This window comes from Nannobrachium achirus (assembly GCF_963921795.1).
Source record: "Nannobrachium achirus genome assembly, chromosome: 15".
Classification (NCBI taxonomy): Eukaryota; Metazoa; Chordata; class Actinopteri; order Myctophiformes; family Myctophidae; genus Nannobrachium; species Nannobrachium achirus.
Window position 1 is genome coordinate 61309075 of NC_137822.1, and position 18390 is coordinate 61327464.

General features: G+C 38.1%; 1 long non-coding RNA gene across 5 annotated transcripts; it reads left to right on the top strand.

The window, feature by feature from the left end:
* Positions 1–1923: 1923 nt before the first annotated feature.
* Positions 1924–11239, top strand: LOC308299442. 5 transcript variants are annotated; one of them, XR_013962772.1, is made up of 9 exons: positions 1924–2023; positions 5065–5125; positions 5948–6039; positions 7270–7333; positions 8138–8211; positions 9279–9366; positions 9688–9769; positions 10715–10796; positions 11037–11239. It is a non-coding gene; the product is annotated as an uncharacterized lncRNA (long non-coding RNA). The 5 variants fall into 5 exon arrangements; XR_013962773.1 differs by having other exon boundaries at positions 7273–7333; XR_013962774.1 differs by having other exon boundaries at positions 7273–7333; positions 9282–9366.
* Positions 11240–18390: the final 7151 nt, after the last annotated feature.

The window sequence follows — 18390 nt, forward strand, 5'->3', positions numbered from 1 at the left end:
AGTACTCACATATTTTACTGAAGTAAAAGTATCAATACTGCAATATGTTGAAACAGTCTGGTAAGTAAAAGTCCGGAATAAATTCAAATATACTTGAGTAAAAGTATGAGTGTTGGCATCAAAATATATAGTCTACTTTAAGCACCAAAAGTAAAAGTAGGCAGCAGGCTACAACATGTTTGAAAGTAGCCAAAGTCTCTTGTAGTGCTTTTGTTTTACAAGAGTTATGATTATGGCTATAGCCAAAGTATAAAATAGGGCTAAAGTGGCTTAGGCGGGCCTATGTATGTTTTATAATAATGTATAGGCTATATATAGCCTATGCAAATTAACTAGTAACTAAAGTTCTCAAATAAACGTAGTGGAGTACAAAATTATGATATTTGGACAGGCCTATCAGGAAAAGTAGACTACTTGAAATTGGAAATACTCCAATACTCAACTAACTCAAGTACAATACAAATACCTCCAAATTACTTGAGTACATTCCTTAAGTAAATATACTCAATTACTTACACCACTGGTAGGTTGGCTGAAAGGAGGGATCACGCACACACTCACTTTCCCAACTCCATTTTGTGGTTTCCCCTGAAGATGGTAAGTTGTTCATGAAGTGCGTAGTGTTTGCAAACGTTAAGTTCGTCGTAGCCTCTTGACTGTCAGTGTAGAACATGGTTATTTTAAGCGTGACCTTCGTTTCATTATTAGAGTCGTACAGGAATTATAGTTGAATGGACGAAATGCGCGGTAGGACGAGCGTCTTTATCGTCGTTACAAAACTAGCTTGCACACGACGTTGTAAAATATCACAGTCATAACCTATGTTGCAGAATCTTATTCTTTAGTCATTTTAGTAATGAGTGCACGCTTTAAAGCTTGTGGTGTTTCAGAATATGGTAACAATATAGCCTAATATATAATACAATAAAAAAAAATACTTGCACGAGGCGGCGACCACGTGGTTAGTAAGCAACAGGCTTCCTCTAAAATACTATTATTAACCACAATAAGTTCATAACATGGTAGGCCCTATGGGTTAAAAGTCGCAAGGTTCGACAACACATTTTGATTTAGTTGTAGTCATTGAATTCTTGAATCAAATTTAGTTTTAGTCATCTGAAACGTTTTGGCTTTGGTCTAGTTTTAGTCGACTAAATATCATGCGAGTTTAGACTAAATCTACAGTTGATTTTTGTCTATACTAAAATGTATTTTGGCGGGCTTTTATGGCGTCATAATTGCTGATTTTTGCATGATGATAATAGTAGCCTACTACAAGCTTTGTTGAATTAACTAATTAGCTAATAGCTGGCCCAACACTGTGTGACTTGTAGTGTCAATAGTCTTGTCAATGATGTTACCAAATACAAATGTCTGAACTTATGAATTTTCAGTGATTCTATTTTTTTCTACTGAGACAAGACATATCGGCCCAGTCGTATCCTGTGTGTGGGGGGTAACATATATTGATATTTCGACGTCCCATTAGTTAGACTAGGTTTTAGGGTTTAGGCATAGTTTTACTGGTTAGGTTTAGGCATAGAGTAGCATTCACCAGGTTAACATTCACCACCGTCGGTGTCAATGCTGACCTGAAGGAGTTATATCTTAACTTGGTTATTGAACTTAAATTATAACCGATCAAGCTGTATAACAATAATTATTATTACATTATTACAATGCATTATTGGGTTTTATTTATCCTAATCTAATGCATATCAAACTGGGTGTCCTTGACATTATAGTTTTTGAAATGCATGAAAGTATTTCAGCCTTACACTTGGAATATTCAATAGTTGTATCGATCGATGCGACCCCCACATCTTTGGAAGTCATAAGGATCTTGGACTAATTCTAGGCTTTCGGGGTCGGGTGAGTCACTGGTTTATAAAGTAACTTTAAGTAAACTGCTTTCTCTTCATAGGTGTGTCGTCTACTCTGCAGCATACAGTTATCCCACATGTGTACAGATCCATGGACGCCATGCTTTGTTGTGGGATTATGCTGCCAAGAACCTGTCACGGTAGGCTACAAACGCATTTTGTATTAATCACTTGCCAACATGAAACCAAGAATTCTTGAAAAAATGCCAACTCAGATTGGTAATGGACCGTGTTAAAAACCCATCAAAACCTGGAAGGCATTATTACTTTAACCATTATTTTATGCTTTAACTATTAAAAAATAGCAGATACATTGTAGATCTGCTATTTTTGAAAAGTCTTTGAATATTTTGACCTGCAGTGGTTCTCAAACTTTCACATGTCAAAGAACCCCCCAAATTGCATGTATTTGTCCGCAGACCCCCAGAAGCAAATATTTGAGTTTAATACAAATGGTCGCTTTTATATTCAAAGATTTGCCAAAGGATTTTTCAAAAATGGCAGATATACAAGCTCACAGCTTGTAGATTTTGTAATAGTTAAAGCATAAAATAATGATTAAAAGTGGTTCCAGTTCTCAATGGGTAAATAAGACTTTATTGCAGGATAACAGAAGTTAAATCCTTATGTTGACATTGCCCCTTCAATCATAGCACTGGCTGTAGTGCCTCTTGTTATGTAAAACGTGGGCATATAGAAACCGGCTCACGATAGCCTGAAGGTCTTGTTCAGTGGCCTTTGGGTATGGAACCGGGCCAGATAAATCACATGGCTTACCTTGGCTCAAGCGCAGCGCTGTTGCTACACTTTGTGGGTACTGACAGCAGGTCATATTACCTGTATTTCATCGTTGTCGGATGGAAACCTTGTATGTCCAAAACCGTTTGTTTTGTATTTATCATTTTTAAAATGATTTAAACTAGTGAAAACAGCCGATCTACAAGCACACAGAGGCGTTGTGTTCTTGTAGATCAGCTGTTTTCACTACTTTTGTGCGACGGCTTTGTTTGAAGCAGGGCTTTACTTTGCGAAAAAATGTACACATTTGAAATTTGGAGATACAAGGTTTCTGCCTGACACTTTTTCTGTGATTGCGAAATAAAGCGTAGGGATTACATTTAACAGAATCCAGAATCCAGTAGTTCAGACCCCAAATTATTACTTTTCTTTCCTATTCATTACTCACCTCATGGAGACTTGATGTCAATAATATTTTACTCAAATGCATTTGGGTCCCCATCCAGAATCAGTGGGGTCAATTGACTTCATAATCAAGTTTATTTTTGTCTTAGGAATGTGACAAATACAAAAATAGGTGTGTGTGTGTGTGTGTGTGTGTGTGTGTGTGTGTGTGTGTGTGGGGGGGGGTTTTTATTACTTTGTGAGGACCAAATGTCCCCACAAGTCTAGTAGAATTGAAGAAATAGACATTGTGGGGACCAAATAGTAGGTCCCCACAACGGTAACGGTTAGGGATAGAGGTTAGGGTAAGGCCACAGGAAATGAATGGAAGTCTATGTAATGTCCCCACAACCTATGAAAACTAAGCGTGTGTGTGCATATACAAAGACACAAAACTGTAAACTCAACTCTCCATGGGGTGAGTAATCAATAGGGGAGAAAAGGTCATTTTGGGGGTGAACTACTGCTTTCAGTAGTTACTGCGTTAATGTGTGACCCATCCATTTTTGTTGCACTAGAGAAACAATGTTGTGGGCAATATTACTTTAATACAGGCATTTCACAATACACCAAGTGTAAAACATTTGCACTCAATACTTCTACATTGTCACATACAAAGCATAGTAGCAATACACAAATAAGACTATACTTTTGCTTATGCCATGTCCAGGTAGCTATTAGGGGTGTCTTCAAAAATTCGACGAATCGACGCGTCGTTTTAAGCCCCCAGAATCGACGCCAATTGTTTGAGTCGAGCCGTCAAAAATATATTATTTTTTATCACACCGGTGCGGTATGAGAGCGCTGGACTGTCATGTTCTTCCTATTTAGTCCATACTTCCTACTGCTTGCAACTAGACTTAAAAATAAAACCAGTTCACGTGACTTGAAAGTTGCCTTGATCATATAACAAGGTGCTCTTATTTTGAAGTTAACCGCTTTGAAAGGAAATGCGTCGACTTGTTGTTATTCTACTTGTTAAAGATGACCAAGAAGCAGCAGCGCGATGCGCTTTCACTTTCACTCACTGTCGCTGACTCGCTGAGTGTGGCTCTGTGGTGGTGGTCTAAGGCAGAGGACTGCGGTGGAGTAGAGGACTTCTTAAAAAGTTTTAGATTATGACAATTTGCTTGCATTGTGATGCAGCCGTGTGCCGCTCTGCATCTCTGTGATGTTACATTATTGTTACCTTAAGCCTACTTTGGTGTTGTTTTTCCTCCTGAAGGAACAGGGCTAAATCGTTAGCATGCTAGCACTTTAGCCCTGTTCCTTTAGCCTTTGAGAGGCATACAATCATTACAACCAGGCAGTTTTCAAAGCAGAGAATCCACCAATCATAGTGGTTTACAACAGCTGTTGTACCGGTACTCTATCAATGCGTCGCGGTCGCGCCTCCTCTCCAGTCATTAAAGCACAACTTTTTTTTTTTTTTTCTTCTTTTTTTTACACATAAACGATTCGTCGACGCGTCGGATTAACCCCCGCGACTCGAATCGACTTGATAAATCCTGAGTCGAAGACAGCCCTAGTAGCTATATCAGTGTTTCTCAACCACTGTGCCTGGGGACCTTTTGTGTGCCCCTGAGAAGGATCAAGTGTGCCCCTTGAAACTGCATGAAAGCCAGTATTGTATTTTTCATTTTAAAAATGATTTAAACTAGTGAAAACAGCCGATCTACAGCCGTTCCTCGCGGTGCGAGGCGTTGTGTACTTGTAGATCTGCTGTTTTCACCACTGTTGTGCGACAGCCTTGTATGATGAAGCAGGGCTTTACTTGGCGAAGAAACGTACAAATTTGAAACTTGGAGATATAAGGTTTCTTCCCGACAGTGACGATATTTACATCCCCATATTATGTTGGTGTGCCCATGGATTCTTGGGACATGAAAAGTGTGGCCATGCAGAAAAAAGGTTGAGAAACACTGAGCTATATAACCGAAGGCCCAAAGTTTAACATCTAAACACTAACCTGATTTGTGTTGGTTACCAATTTGTTCAGCTGGCCCAACGATGGTGCGGAGGAGTGCTACCTGGATAACCTGATGTGGAAAGACCTTATTGTAAGTTTGAAGTGTTTATTTCCCTTTTCTCTCCCAGCATGCCCCTTAGGCGTTGCAGTCCCGACAGTGTGTCGAGCCTGTGTCAGAAGGTGGCAGAGATTAAATGGTCTATCGTTTACGCCAAGTATTGAATTCAGTCGGTACTTGGAGTCATTAATAGTGCCAACAGAACAATAATAATAAAAAAAATAAAAATAAACTCATTAATTGTTGAATTGCAAATTATTGTACACAGACAGAATAGAAACTGCCTTCCATAAATCATTATGGAAAGGTTTTGAGTTGTGCTGTTACTAGGGGTGGGCGATATGGTGATAATTATCGTTGAGACGATACAATGTCTCCACGATATGCCTTTTCAGAAGTATCGTATATATCGTGATACAATTGAGGGAGCCTTGTAAGAAATCCTGTTTAATCGTTGCAGAATTCAATAAACCTGCATTTTGGTCTAAATCAGTGGTTCTGAAACTTTAAAACGTCAAGGTCTACACTTAACTCTGACAGTATACAAATGAAACCAAATGGACCCTTACGGGTCCATTTGTTTTCATTTGTATACTCTCAGAGTTACATACTTGTTAAGTTCAAATTAGACCTCCCAAAAGGAACCCAGAGAGTCTAGTTTTTGTCAAGTAACTTGAAAAATAACCATAAAAACCAATATGAAAAAGAATCGTGATAAAATCGTGTATCGTGATACAGCTTGGGAAAATATTGTGATATTGTATTTTTTCCATATCGGCCACCCCTAGCGGTTACATGGACAATTGGACATATGTGGCCTTGCGTGCTTCCCATGTTGACCAACTTGTTCTTCAGAAGCAGTGTGCAGACGTATTGATGAGCTGTTGTCCAAATACTGGTACCGTACCGAGTGACTGCAGAGGAACCTAGCACACTGAACGTTCTTGGTAAGTTTATTTTGTTGTAATTATTTCCCAACATGCCCCTTAGGCGTTGCAGTCCCGACAGTGTGTCGAGCCTGTGGCAGAGACTAAATGGTCTATCGTTTACGCCAAGTATTGAATCCAGTGGGTACTTGGAGTCATTAATAGTGCCAACATAACACTATTGAAACACTCTTACTTTAAATTATTCATTGACTATGGAAGTTGTAAGGAAATGATTGTGGTTGATTGAGTGTTGAACCGTTACATACTGTCGTGGCTAAACATATTGTCAACCTTGCATTTGTGAAACAGAAAAAAAAAAAAAAAAAGACAAATCTTCCAGAAGTTTGGCAAATGAAAACATATTTTGCATCAACATACAGTATTTGGTTTGCAGAGGAACACAACATAAAACTAGAATAAATACAGAATCAGAATACAGAATCCAGGCAGGCTATTCACCTGGAACTCACCTGTGGTGACTCCAAGTTGACTTTAATCTTTAGTAATCACTAATCCACCCAGTTTAAATGGAGTAAAGCCCTCATTCTGCTGTTTGGTGTCACACACTGAGCATGGACCAAACAAAAAGGAGAGAATTGTCAGGAGGTCAGATTGTATCCAAGCATGGACAATCTGAAGGCTCCCAAGTCCATCTCCAGAGACCTTGATGTTCCTTCACTGTGCGCAATCTAGATAGGACCCCTTAGTTAAGAGAGAGATGAAGCAGGGACCCCCACAACCTGTTCATAGATTCCATTTAGTTCCATCGTTTGACAGCACAATCACCAGTGTATTTTGGATTCATGTCAATTTGTTTTCAGATATTTAACCACTTGAACCGTCAATACTTAATCAACTTGACCTTTAGCTCTGTACTTAGTCTGCTCTTTTTCCCCTCTACACCAAACCTCTTTGCCGAAAATAGCCGACCTACAAGCTCACAACGCCTCGCAGTGCGAGGCGTTGTGAGCTTGTAGATCTGCTATTTTTGGCTATACAGTTCTCAGAATATGGACACTAAGGTTCAAGTTGTTAATATAAAAAGGATTGGAAGATTTGGAGGACCCCCTGTAGCAACTCTGAGGACCCCCTAGCGGTCCCGGACCCCCTGTTGAAGACCCCTGATCTAGACAATTCTGTGTTTTCTTTTTAAACAAATGCAAGGGTGCCAATACTTTTAGCCACGACTGTAGAACATAATATTCTGTCTTGAGTATTTCTCATGTTGACCAACTTGTTCTTCTGAAGCAGCGTGCAGACGTAGTGATGTTCTGCCAAATACTGGTTACCGAGTGACTGCAGAGGGTTCTTGGTAAGTTTATTTTATTGTAATTATTTCCCAACATGCCCCTTAGGCGTTGCAGTCCCGACAGCGTGTCGAGCCTGTGTCAGAAGGTGGCAGAGATTAAATGGTCTATCGTTTACACCAAGTATTTATTCCAGTGGGTACTTGGAGTCATTAATAGTGCCAACAGAACAAATATATTAAACTTATTTGGGGCGGTTGAACCAGTCTATGAAGCATATGTGGTTTTAAGTGGTGAATTATTGTTGAATATCGATGTTATAAGCAAATTCTTGTGGTTGACATGGACAGAAATAGAAACTGCCTTGCAATGTCTCAAACTGCCCTGTTTAGTCTGCATCAGAAAGTGTATTAGGACAACATATAGGGCTGTCACAATTATTACATACCGTAATCGTGTAATCACAATTATTTGACATAATTGCAATTATTTTGTCATAATCGTTTCCTTGTTGAAAAATGATCATGTATTTTCAAACATAAAAAAAAAGTGGCCATAGCAGATCTACAAGCTCGTTGTGGGCTTGTAGATCGGCTATTTCCACTATCAATGTTCTTTTTGAAGTAGTTGTCAAAAATGTCAGTAATTTCTTTGTATATTTAGGTTATGTGTCATATCTACCATGTGCAACTTCATAGCCTACAAGCCAAATAGAAATGTAATTGTCAACGACAAAAACACAATTAATTTGTTAATGGCAATTATTCGAGACAATTAATCGTCATGTAAAATGTCATAATCGTGACAGCCCTAACAACGTATTAAACTTATTTTTGCCTTGATTGTTTCTCATGTTGATCAACTAACAGTGCAGACGTATTGATGAGCTGTTTGGTACCGTACCGAGTGACTGCAGAGGAACCTGGCAAACTGAACGTTCTTGGTAAGTTTATTTTATTGTAATTATTTCCCAACATGCCCCTTAGGCGTTGCAGTCCGACAGTGTGTCGAGCCTGTGTCAGAAGGTGGCAGAGACTAGATGGTCTATCGTTTACGCCAAGTATTGAATCCAGTGGGTACTTGGAGTCATTAATAGTGCCAACAATATACTTGAAACCTTTCATCTTGTTGCGACCGTCAGGTCGCTTTACTATACAAAACCTCCACCGGCTGTCCTGCTCATATCTCCGCAACCGTTGCCCCGATCCATGCCAAAATTTGCACACACACTCCTTGCCTGCCAAACCACAATTCTCACATGGCCCTCTTCTAGCGCCACCATGAAGCCGATTCTTGCAAAACACATTTTTGGACACTGCTCCTACAGATTTTGCCCTAAAATCACGCAAAGTGGTACACTGTATGTCTACAGTCATGTCATCAACATGGATCTGTCCCATTTAGCGCCACCATCAGGACGATTTTTAAAAACACATTTTTGGACACTGCTCCTACAGATTTTGGCCTTAAAATCATGCAAAGCGGTACATGGTATCTCTTTTTTTTTTTTTTTTTTTTTTTAAGATTTGTTTTTGGGCTTTTTATGCCTTTATTCGATAGGACAGTAGACTGACAGGAAATGGGGAGAGAGATGGGGAATGACATGTGGCAAAGGTCGTCCGGATCGGGAATCGAACCGGCGACGCCAGCAGGCATCATAGCCTAGTATATGGTACGCGCCTTGACCACCAGGCCAGCGGGCGCCCCCGGTACATGGTATCTCCAAAGTCATGTCATCAACATGGATCTGTCCCATTTCCCATATTCCCTACTGATTTCCCCTACCATTGCCTTCTAAAGTTTGTGTATGATTAGGGAGTCTTACTGGTGAATCATTGTTGAATATGGATGTTATAAGCAAATTCTTGTGGTTGACATGGACAGAAATAGAAACTGCCTTGCAGTGTCTCAAACTGTCCTGTTTAGTCAGCATCAGAAAGTGTATTAGGACAACATATTCAACGTTAATTTGCATTGATTGTTTCTCATGGTGACCAACTTGTTCTTCAGTAGCAGCCTGCAAGATGTAAAGATGTTCTTCTGGCCAAATGCTGGTACTGAGTGACTGCAGAAGAACCTGGCAACCTGAGCGTTCTTGGTAAGTCTGTTCTATTTCCCAGCATGCCCCTTAGGCGTTGCAGCCCCGACAGCGTGTCGAGCCTGTGTCAGAAGGTGGCAGAGATTAAATGGTCTATTGTTTACGCCAAGTATTTATTCCAGTGGGTACTTGGAGTCATTAATAGTGCCGACAGAACAATAATACAAAAGAAAGAGCTCACAGAATAGATACTGGCTTACCATGGCTCAGTTATCCTGTTTAGTCAGTATCCGACATCATTATGGAAAACCTTTGAGTTGTGCTGTTACATGGACATAAGTTGCCTTGCGTGCTTCTCATGTTGACCAACCTGTTCTTCAGAAACGGTGTGCAGACGTATTGATGAGCTGTTTGGTACCGTACCGAGTGACTGCAGAGGAACCTGGCAAACTGAACGTTCTTGGTAAGTTTATTTTGTTGTAATTATTTACCAGCATGCCCCTTAGGCGTTGCAGTCCCGACAGTGTGTCGAGCCTGTGTCAGAAGGTGGCAGAGACTAAATGGTCTATCGTTTACACCAAGTATTGAATCCAGTGGGTACTTGGAGTCATTAATAGTGCCAACAATATACTTTAACCCATTCAGGCCTAAAATGATTGGATGCTTTATACTATTAAAAAATAGCAGATATACATGCTCACAATGTTGAACTGCGAGCTTGTAGATCTGCTATTTTTTGAAAAAGTCGTGAAAATGTGTGCAAATCTTTGAATATATGTATTTTTAAAGCGAACGTTTGTAACTCAAATTTTGCTTCTGGGTGGTCCCTGGGAACTAAATGTTTTGAGATGGGGGTCCGTTGTCTGTGGCCAAATAAATATCAGTTTGGGCGTCCTTCACATGAAAAGGTTTGAGAACCACTGACATAGTAGTCTCTCAAGAACAGACTAACTGAGCTCCAGTTAAGTGAAAAGGACCTTTCTTTGACGTTGGCTGGCCAGATTGCTGACATAGAAACATAGGTTTTTCAAAAAATCTTGGAAGGATTCAAAAGACACTTATAGAATCGGGTCAGAATTCTAATTTTCACGATTTTTCAAAAATAGCAGATCTACAAGCTCAGCGCGGCACCAAGAGCTTGTATATCTGCTATTTTTTCAATAGTTTAAGCATAAAATAATGCTACACAATAATGTGTACCCATTCTAAATGGGTTAAAACAATGTTGAATTGCAAATTATTGCACACAGACAGAATAGAAACTGCCTTACCATGGCTTAGTTATCCTGTTTATTTATGATGCTGACTAACGGCATCAGAAATTATTATGGAAAACCTTTGAGTTGTGCTGTTACATGGACATAATGTTGCCTTGCGTGCTTCTCATGTTGACCAACTTGTTCTTCAGAAACGGTGTGCAGACGTATTGATGAGCTGTTTGGTACCGTACCGAGTGACTGCAGAGGAACCTGTCAAACTGAACGTTCTTGGTAAGTTTATTTTATTGTAATTATTTCCCAACATGCCCCTTAGGCGTTGCAGTCCCGACAGTGTGTCGAGCCTGTGTCAGAAGGTGGCAGAGATTAAATGGTCTATCGTTTACACCAAGTATTTATTCCAGTGGGTGCTTGGAGTCATTAATAGTGCCAACAATATACTTTAAACCTTTCTCGTCTGTTTGCCCTTGGAAACCACACATGTAATTACATTTTCTCCATTTGTCTATACAGGTGAACACAACCAGCCATCGGCCAGGTCTACTCACTTGCCACTCAACATTTTTCTTGGGCTGATTTGAACTAGCCTACTATCAGAACATTATGTATATTGTACAGTGACAAAGGCATTCAATCAATTTGGTTTGTTTCATTTTTATTATAATGTAATGACATTGTACTTTATATCTGTGTTGTATTGACCGTATAATAAACATTTTGACGGGGCTGCTGGTGTGTAATTAACCTGATCACCATAACCGATATATAAACAATGCCTCAATACCTTTTCACACTGATATTATGTTAGATTTAGTCAAAACCAAGTGGCTTTTTGTACCATTTGTTAGGGCTTTTTTGTAGAAATTTAGAATGGGGTTTTACATTTGAAACAAAATCCAAACTTGAAATGGTAATGTCGACCAAGTTAAGTTGGAAGACTGGAGAATGATTGTAATATAATCAATGTCAACCCTACTCAGAATGTGCACATCCAATGTAGTTCTTATTTAGTCACAAACTCCTTTTATACTTTTCATTGGTTCAATATTTATAAATCCCAGACAGACTTTCACTTATTAAAAACTAAACAACACAACAAAAGAACTGAAAGAGCATGTAGAACGGCTATTTTGGTTAGTTTTGAGCAATAATCTATGACAAAGTATGGCATTCATTTAGGGGAAAAAAAACTTTAAAAAAATCAAATATGGATACGTTTCTGCATGACAATTTGCAGGTAGATGTGATGGTTTATGGACTTCACTACTGCTTTTTTATTTTATAATGTCCTTATCTGCACTATATGTTGTTCTCTGGATAGTCACATTTGCATATCAATCCACAGACACATCAAGTACTTTATCTGTGAGGTTTTTAATGGACTGAAATGGTTTCCTTAAACTCAGAGCAAATCTCCAGAGGCACGAACGTGACATTCGGTGTAGGGAAAGTCCGTAGCAAACCAGATACAGCTGTGCGCTATGAAAGGTGATGTGGGAAAAAGCGATCTAGCTGCTATGAATTGTATTTCATATGAACCCTTAACCACTTGTACCCTAGCATCCCTATTCTGGTTCGAACGTTTGAGGGAAATAGCTGTGCTTTAAGATAAGCTATTTTTAGGAGGATATAAAAGTGTACAGGGGAAGGCAGTGCCTAGTATTGACTCCCTGGGGATTCTGGTCAAATAACTCTAAGCATATAGGAATTAAGTGGTAAGCATTTTGGATGTTGCCTACAACAGAGTTCCAACATTGTTTTGCCACAATGTTTTTTCAATCTTTAAATATATAAAAAATGAAAATAAACTGGATTTGCTACTTAAGAATTCTTAAGAAAGCCATGATTTCACTCATTGTCTACAAATTATAAATAAGCACGTTGACCACTTTCAATCTGGCGTCACTATTTTGAGCATGTCATCATATATATATATATATATATATATATTTTTTTTTTCAATAGCCATGGCCTATTATCATTATTATGTTCTGTCGGTGCTGTGTGGCAAATACCTACATCTACAAGCTCACAACACGTTGCGGTGTGGCTATTTTCACCACGCTACACCATCAAGGAACATCTTTGCCATTCATTTATGTCCTGTAAAATGACTCCTGAAAAGCAACCTAACATTGCAGTGAAAACAGTAATTACTGTTAGTCTAGTCCAGGGGTTCCCAAACCTTTTTGTCTCAGGGCACCCCATAAATATCTTTTTTAATCCGAGGCACCCCTACATTATAAGTATTATTTCACTCCCAGCACTTTATATTTATAGCATATCATCGTTGTTGGGTGGAAACTTTGTATGTTCAAAACCTTTCGTTTTGTATTTATCATCTATAAAATGTACTAAATTAGCCTTATTCACGGCCCGCCCACTCAGCATCCCCCGGGTGCTGAAGTCACATTTTGAAGGGGAAAATCCTACTATAGCCTATAGAGTTAACACAGAAATCGCAAATGTAATGCAATTTCCGAATAGTAAAGTATAAAATACGGCTAGCATGATCAAGAACACAAGATAGTAAAAGGCACAAAGCATTATAATTTACTTTACCGTTCGAAATAATGATTTGTTGGCTTTAAGTCCAGCTATTTCTGTTATAGTTTCCCCTTCTAAATTGATGTCAGCACCCGGGGGATGCTGAGAAATTTGCTGAGTGGGCGGGCCGTGAATAAGGCGGATTATTGAAAACAGCAGATCTACAAGCACACAACGCCTCGCATCGTGAGGCGTTGTGTGCTTGTAGATCGGCTGTTTTCACTAGTTTTTTTGCGACAGTCTTGTATGATGAAGCAGGGCTTTGCTTTACCAAAAGACGTACACATTTTGAAACTTGGAGATACAAGGTTTCTGCCCGACAGTGATGATATTTTAGTGATTATGTTGTGAGGAAAACATTGAGATAATAGCCATTTTGTTAGAACTGACTTAAAATAACTTTGTACTTCAGGTTTAAAATTATACAAAATATTTTTTCAAGTGTCCAAATAAATTCCAAATATTATCAAATTATCTCGCGGCACCCCTGGAATGCCGTCACGGCACCCCAGGGTGCCCCGTCACCCACTCTGAAAACCCCTGGTCTAGTCTATGATTGTACTTCATCTCAGATGAATTTCATAATACCAGTGTGAATGACTAGTACATAATGTAGACTTTGTGTCCGAATTCATTCTCAAAAAATGGTTTATATATATACACACTCACAAATAGTATACAATGCACATGCGCTCATTATCGCACACCTCTCTAATTGTGTCACCCCTAACTCTGCTGGCAAAGGACTACAGAAAGCGAGTCCTCAAAAATCATCCGGTAAATTTGTCTGGAGTTCATTTCAAAACGTTCTTGCTTTCTGATAGAATATGACAGGGGTCTTCAACGTTTTCAGGCCAAGGACCTCTTAGTTGAGAGAGAGATGAAGCAGGGACCCCCACAACCTTTTTCATAGATTCCATATAGTTTCATATTGTTTGACAGCACAATCATCAGTGTATTTTGGATTCATGTCAATTTGTGTTTTCAGATATTTAACCACTTGAACTGTCAATACTTCTTGACCTTACCTTTCACCCTGTACTTAGTCTGCTCTTTTTCCCCTCTACACCAAAACTCTTTGCCAAAAAAAAATAGCCGATCTACAAGCTCACAATGCCTCACGCTGCGAGGCGTTGTGAGCTTGTAGATCGGCTATTTTTGGCTAAGGTTCTCAGAATACAGACACTAGGGTTCAAGTTGTTAATATAAAAAAGGATACAAAAAATAACTTTCTATCATTCAAAGATTTGGAGGACCCCCTGTAGTAACTCTGAGGACCCCCTGTTGAAGACCCATCACAGGGAAACCCCTGAGAATATCACGTCCACACAGTTCAATTAGCTACATAAAATTAAATTAAAATAAAATAAATAAAAACAAAACAAAAACATGAAACTCCAAGGGAACCAGGAAGCTTTTATAGATTGTATCGTTTAAATCACAGTTTTACATTATTCAGTCTTTGTTGTCATGTAGGCAGCCTATTCCTGAAACATTTTAACCCATTTAGGCCTAGAATTATTGAATGCTTTAACCAGTGAAAAATAGCAGATATACAAGCTCACAGCGCGGCACCGAGTGCCGCGCTGCGAGCTTGTAGATCTGCTATTTTTGAAAAAGTCGTGAAAATGTGTGCAAATCTTTGAATATATGTATTTTCAAAGCGAACGTTTGTAACTCAAATTTTGCTTCTGGGGGGTCCCTGGAACTAAATATTTTGAGATGGGGGTCCGTGGCCAAATACTTATAATTCTGGGGGTCCTTCACATGAAAAGGTTTGAAAACCACTGACATAGTAGTCTCTCAAGAACAGACTAACTGAGCTCCAGTTAAGTGAAAAGGACCTTTTCTTTGACGATGGCTGGCCAGATTGCTGACATAGAAACTGACATTTTTCAAACAATCTTAGGATTCAAAAGACACTTATTGAATCGGGTCAAAATTCTAATTTTCACGATGTTTCAAAAATAGCAGATCTACAAGCTCGCAGCGCGGCACTCGGTGCCGCGCTGTGAGCTTGTATATCTGCTATTTTTCAATAGTTAAAGCATAAAACAATGATAGGCTACACAATAATGTGTACACGTTCTGAATGGGTTGCTTCACCAGGAAAAGAAAACGCTCAATTGAGACAATTTCTCCTGTAAAAATTAGTACCACGATTGGTCAAGTGTTTACTGGTGAATCTTAAAACGGCGTTCCTCTCAGCTGTGCAGTTCACTGGATCAAAAATTAGAGTCTGGGCTTTCTTGGAGGGGATTCCAGGGGGTACCCAGCAAAATGAGGAACAGTTAAACTTGTATTTTACCTTAGATGAGCTATTTTCAGAAAAAAAACAACAACTAATCCTTAATGTTGACACATATTTATAAGGTAGTACTGGTTCCCATACCTTTTAGCTCAAGACCCAAAAGAGAAAATTGCGCTTGTAGATCTGCTATTTTTGAGCGGTGGTCACAACGCTCCTATACGTGGCCGTGTGTGTGGGTATGTCTGTCTCCGTCCGTCCGTCCGTCCGTGTCTGTCTGTATGTAGCCTGCCCTACAGTACCTTTTATGACCACACATGTTAAGGGAGGGGCGCTGTTTTCAGGCCAGGCCAGGCCAGGCACACACACACACACGCGCACACACACACACAGGGGGGAAGGGGGGGGGTAAGAGGGTGCTGTTGAGACTAGCCTGGGGGGGGGGGGGGGGGGGGGACAGAATTCATAGATCTAGAACACATAGAATTCATAGATATAGAACACAGAATATGTACAGTACAGTACAGTTAGGTACAGTAGAGTACAGTAAACCACCGCTCAGTTCACACGGGTGTGATTTTTACTACATATTATATGTTTTTTTTTTTTCTAATTTATGGAATTTCTTAGATTGCATTTATTTATTTATTCATGAAATGACTTACAAAATGTCTTTTGTACTCATGACAAATGAATTAACAATTAAGAACGAAATGTAGGAAACCAAAAATAAAGAGGTCTTCATTCACTCGCGACCCATAGAAATTGGTCCGCGACTCACAAGTGGGTCCCGGACCACTGTCTGGCAAACAGTGTTATAGAGGGTCCCTGCCTCCAATGGGGGGAAGGGGTCATACATTTTTAATTTGGCGGTCCTTGACGTGAACCCATTAAGACCTGGAATGCATTATTATGCATTATTACTTCAACCATTATTTTATGATTTAACTATAAATAATAGCAGATATACAAGCTCACAGCGAGCTTACTGCTATTTAAAAAAAAATCTTGTTTGCATTTAAAAAGATATATTCAAAGATGTGCAAATAAAAAAAAAGATTGTTCAAGAAATAGCAGTGCTGCGCTGCAAGCTTGTAGATCTGCTATTTTTTTTTTTTAATTGTTAAAGCACAAAATGATCCCATTTAGGCCTAGAATTATTTAATGCTTTAACCATTGAAAAATAGCAGATATACAAGCTCACAGTGTGGCACCGAGTGCCGCATTGCGAGCTTGTAGATCTCTTTTCTTTTTTAAATCGTGATTTATTTTTGCAAGTCTTTGAATATATATTTTTAAAAGATTTTGTAACTCAAATATTTGCTTCTGGGTGGTTCCTGGAGCAACATATTTTGAGATGGGGGTCCATGGCCAAATACATGTAATTTTGGGGGTCCTTGACATGAAAAAGTTTGAGGACCACTGAATTAGAAGAAGGATTGGTAGCACTTTACAATAATGACCTGTTATAAAGCATTTATAAACATTTATAACACATTAATAAGCAACTTGTAGATGAGTAATAATGAATGAACAAGCGGTTAATACATGTTTATTTAAACATTTATAACTATATTTAATAATCATTTATAAATTGTTAGTAACTAGTGAACTATTCATGAATAAGCCATTTATAAACAATTATAAATATATTTTAAATCATTTGTAACCAAAGTTATTTAGTATTTATAAGCTATTTAGAGATAAATAACTAATCATTTACAAGCTATTCATATACATTGGTAAATGTTTAGTAAAACATTTATAACCCTTTTTATGCCTTTGTAAATGATTATTAAAACATTAATAACACAGTTATAAGTTATTTGTAGATAAGAAACTAATCATAGACAAGCTATTTATATACTAATTCATTATTTACAACTGTCTATTTATGTGGCCTCCATTTTTGTTCATGTTTAACAAATGCTTTGTAAAGCATTCCTAAATTATCTATAAATCATTGCTAGATGTTATCAAGAGCCCTAATGTAAAGTGAAGACACTTCATAATCTACAACTGTCTGTTAATAATGTGGCCTCCATTTTTGTTCATGTTTAACAAATGCTTTGTAAAACATTCCTAAAATATCTATAAATCATTGGTAGTGTAAAGTGAAGACCACGTTAACAGACAGTTCATGTTTAACAAATGCTTTGTAAAACATTCCTAAAATATCTATAAATCATTGGTAGTGTAAAGTGAAGACCACGTTAACAGACAGTTGTAGATTATGAAGTGTCTTCACTTTACATTAGGGCTCTTGATAACATCTAGCAATGATTTATAGATAATTTAGGAATGCTTTACAAAGCATTTGTTAAACATGAACAAAAATGGAGGCCACATAAATAGACAGTTGTAAATAATGAATTAGTATATAAATAGCTTGTCTATGATTAGTTCCTTATCTACAAATAACTTATAACTGTGTTATTAATGTTTTAATAATCATTTACAAAGGCATAAAAAGGGTTATAAATGTTTTACTAAACATTTACCAATGTATATGAATAGCTTGTAAATGATTAGTTATTTATCTCTAAATAGCTTATAAATACTAAATAACTTTGGTTACAAATGATTTAAAATATATTTATAATTGTTTACAAATGGCTTATTCATGAATAGTTCACTAGTTACTAACAATTTATAAATGATTATTAAATATAGTTATAAATGTTTAAATAAACATGTATTAACCGCTTGTTCATTCATTATTACTCATCTACAAGTTGCTTATTAATGTGTTATAAATGTTTATAAATGCTTTATAACAGGTCATTATTGTAAAGTGCTACCGAAGGGGGTAGAAGACATTTATAGAATCGGGTCAAAAATATTCAAAGACTGGCAGAAATGTTCACGGTTTTTCAAAAATAGTTAAAGCATAAAATAACGTGTTAAAGTGGTACAAATCTAAAGTGACACAGATTTGCGTTCAGGCCTTAAATGGCTTAAAGTGGTTCCGGGTCTTAAAGGAGTAGTTCACCCCCAAAATGACTTTTTTTCTGTTGATTAGTCACGCCATGGAGACTAGAGTTCAATAATATTTTTAGTTTTTTGTCGCAA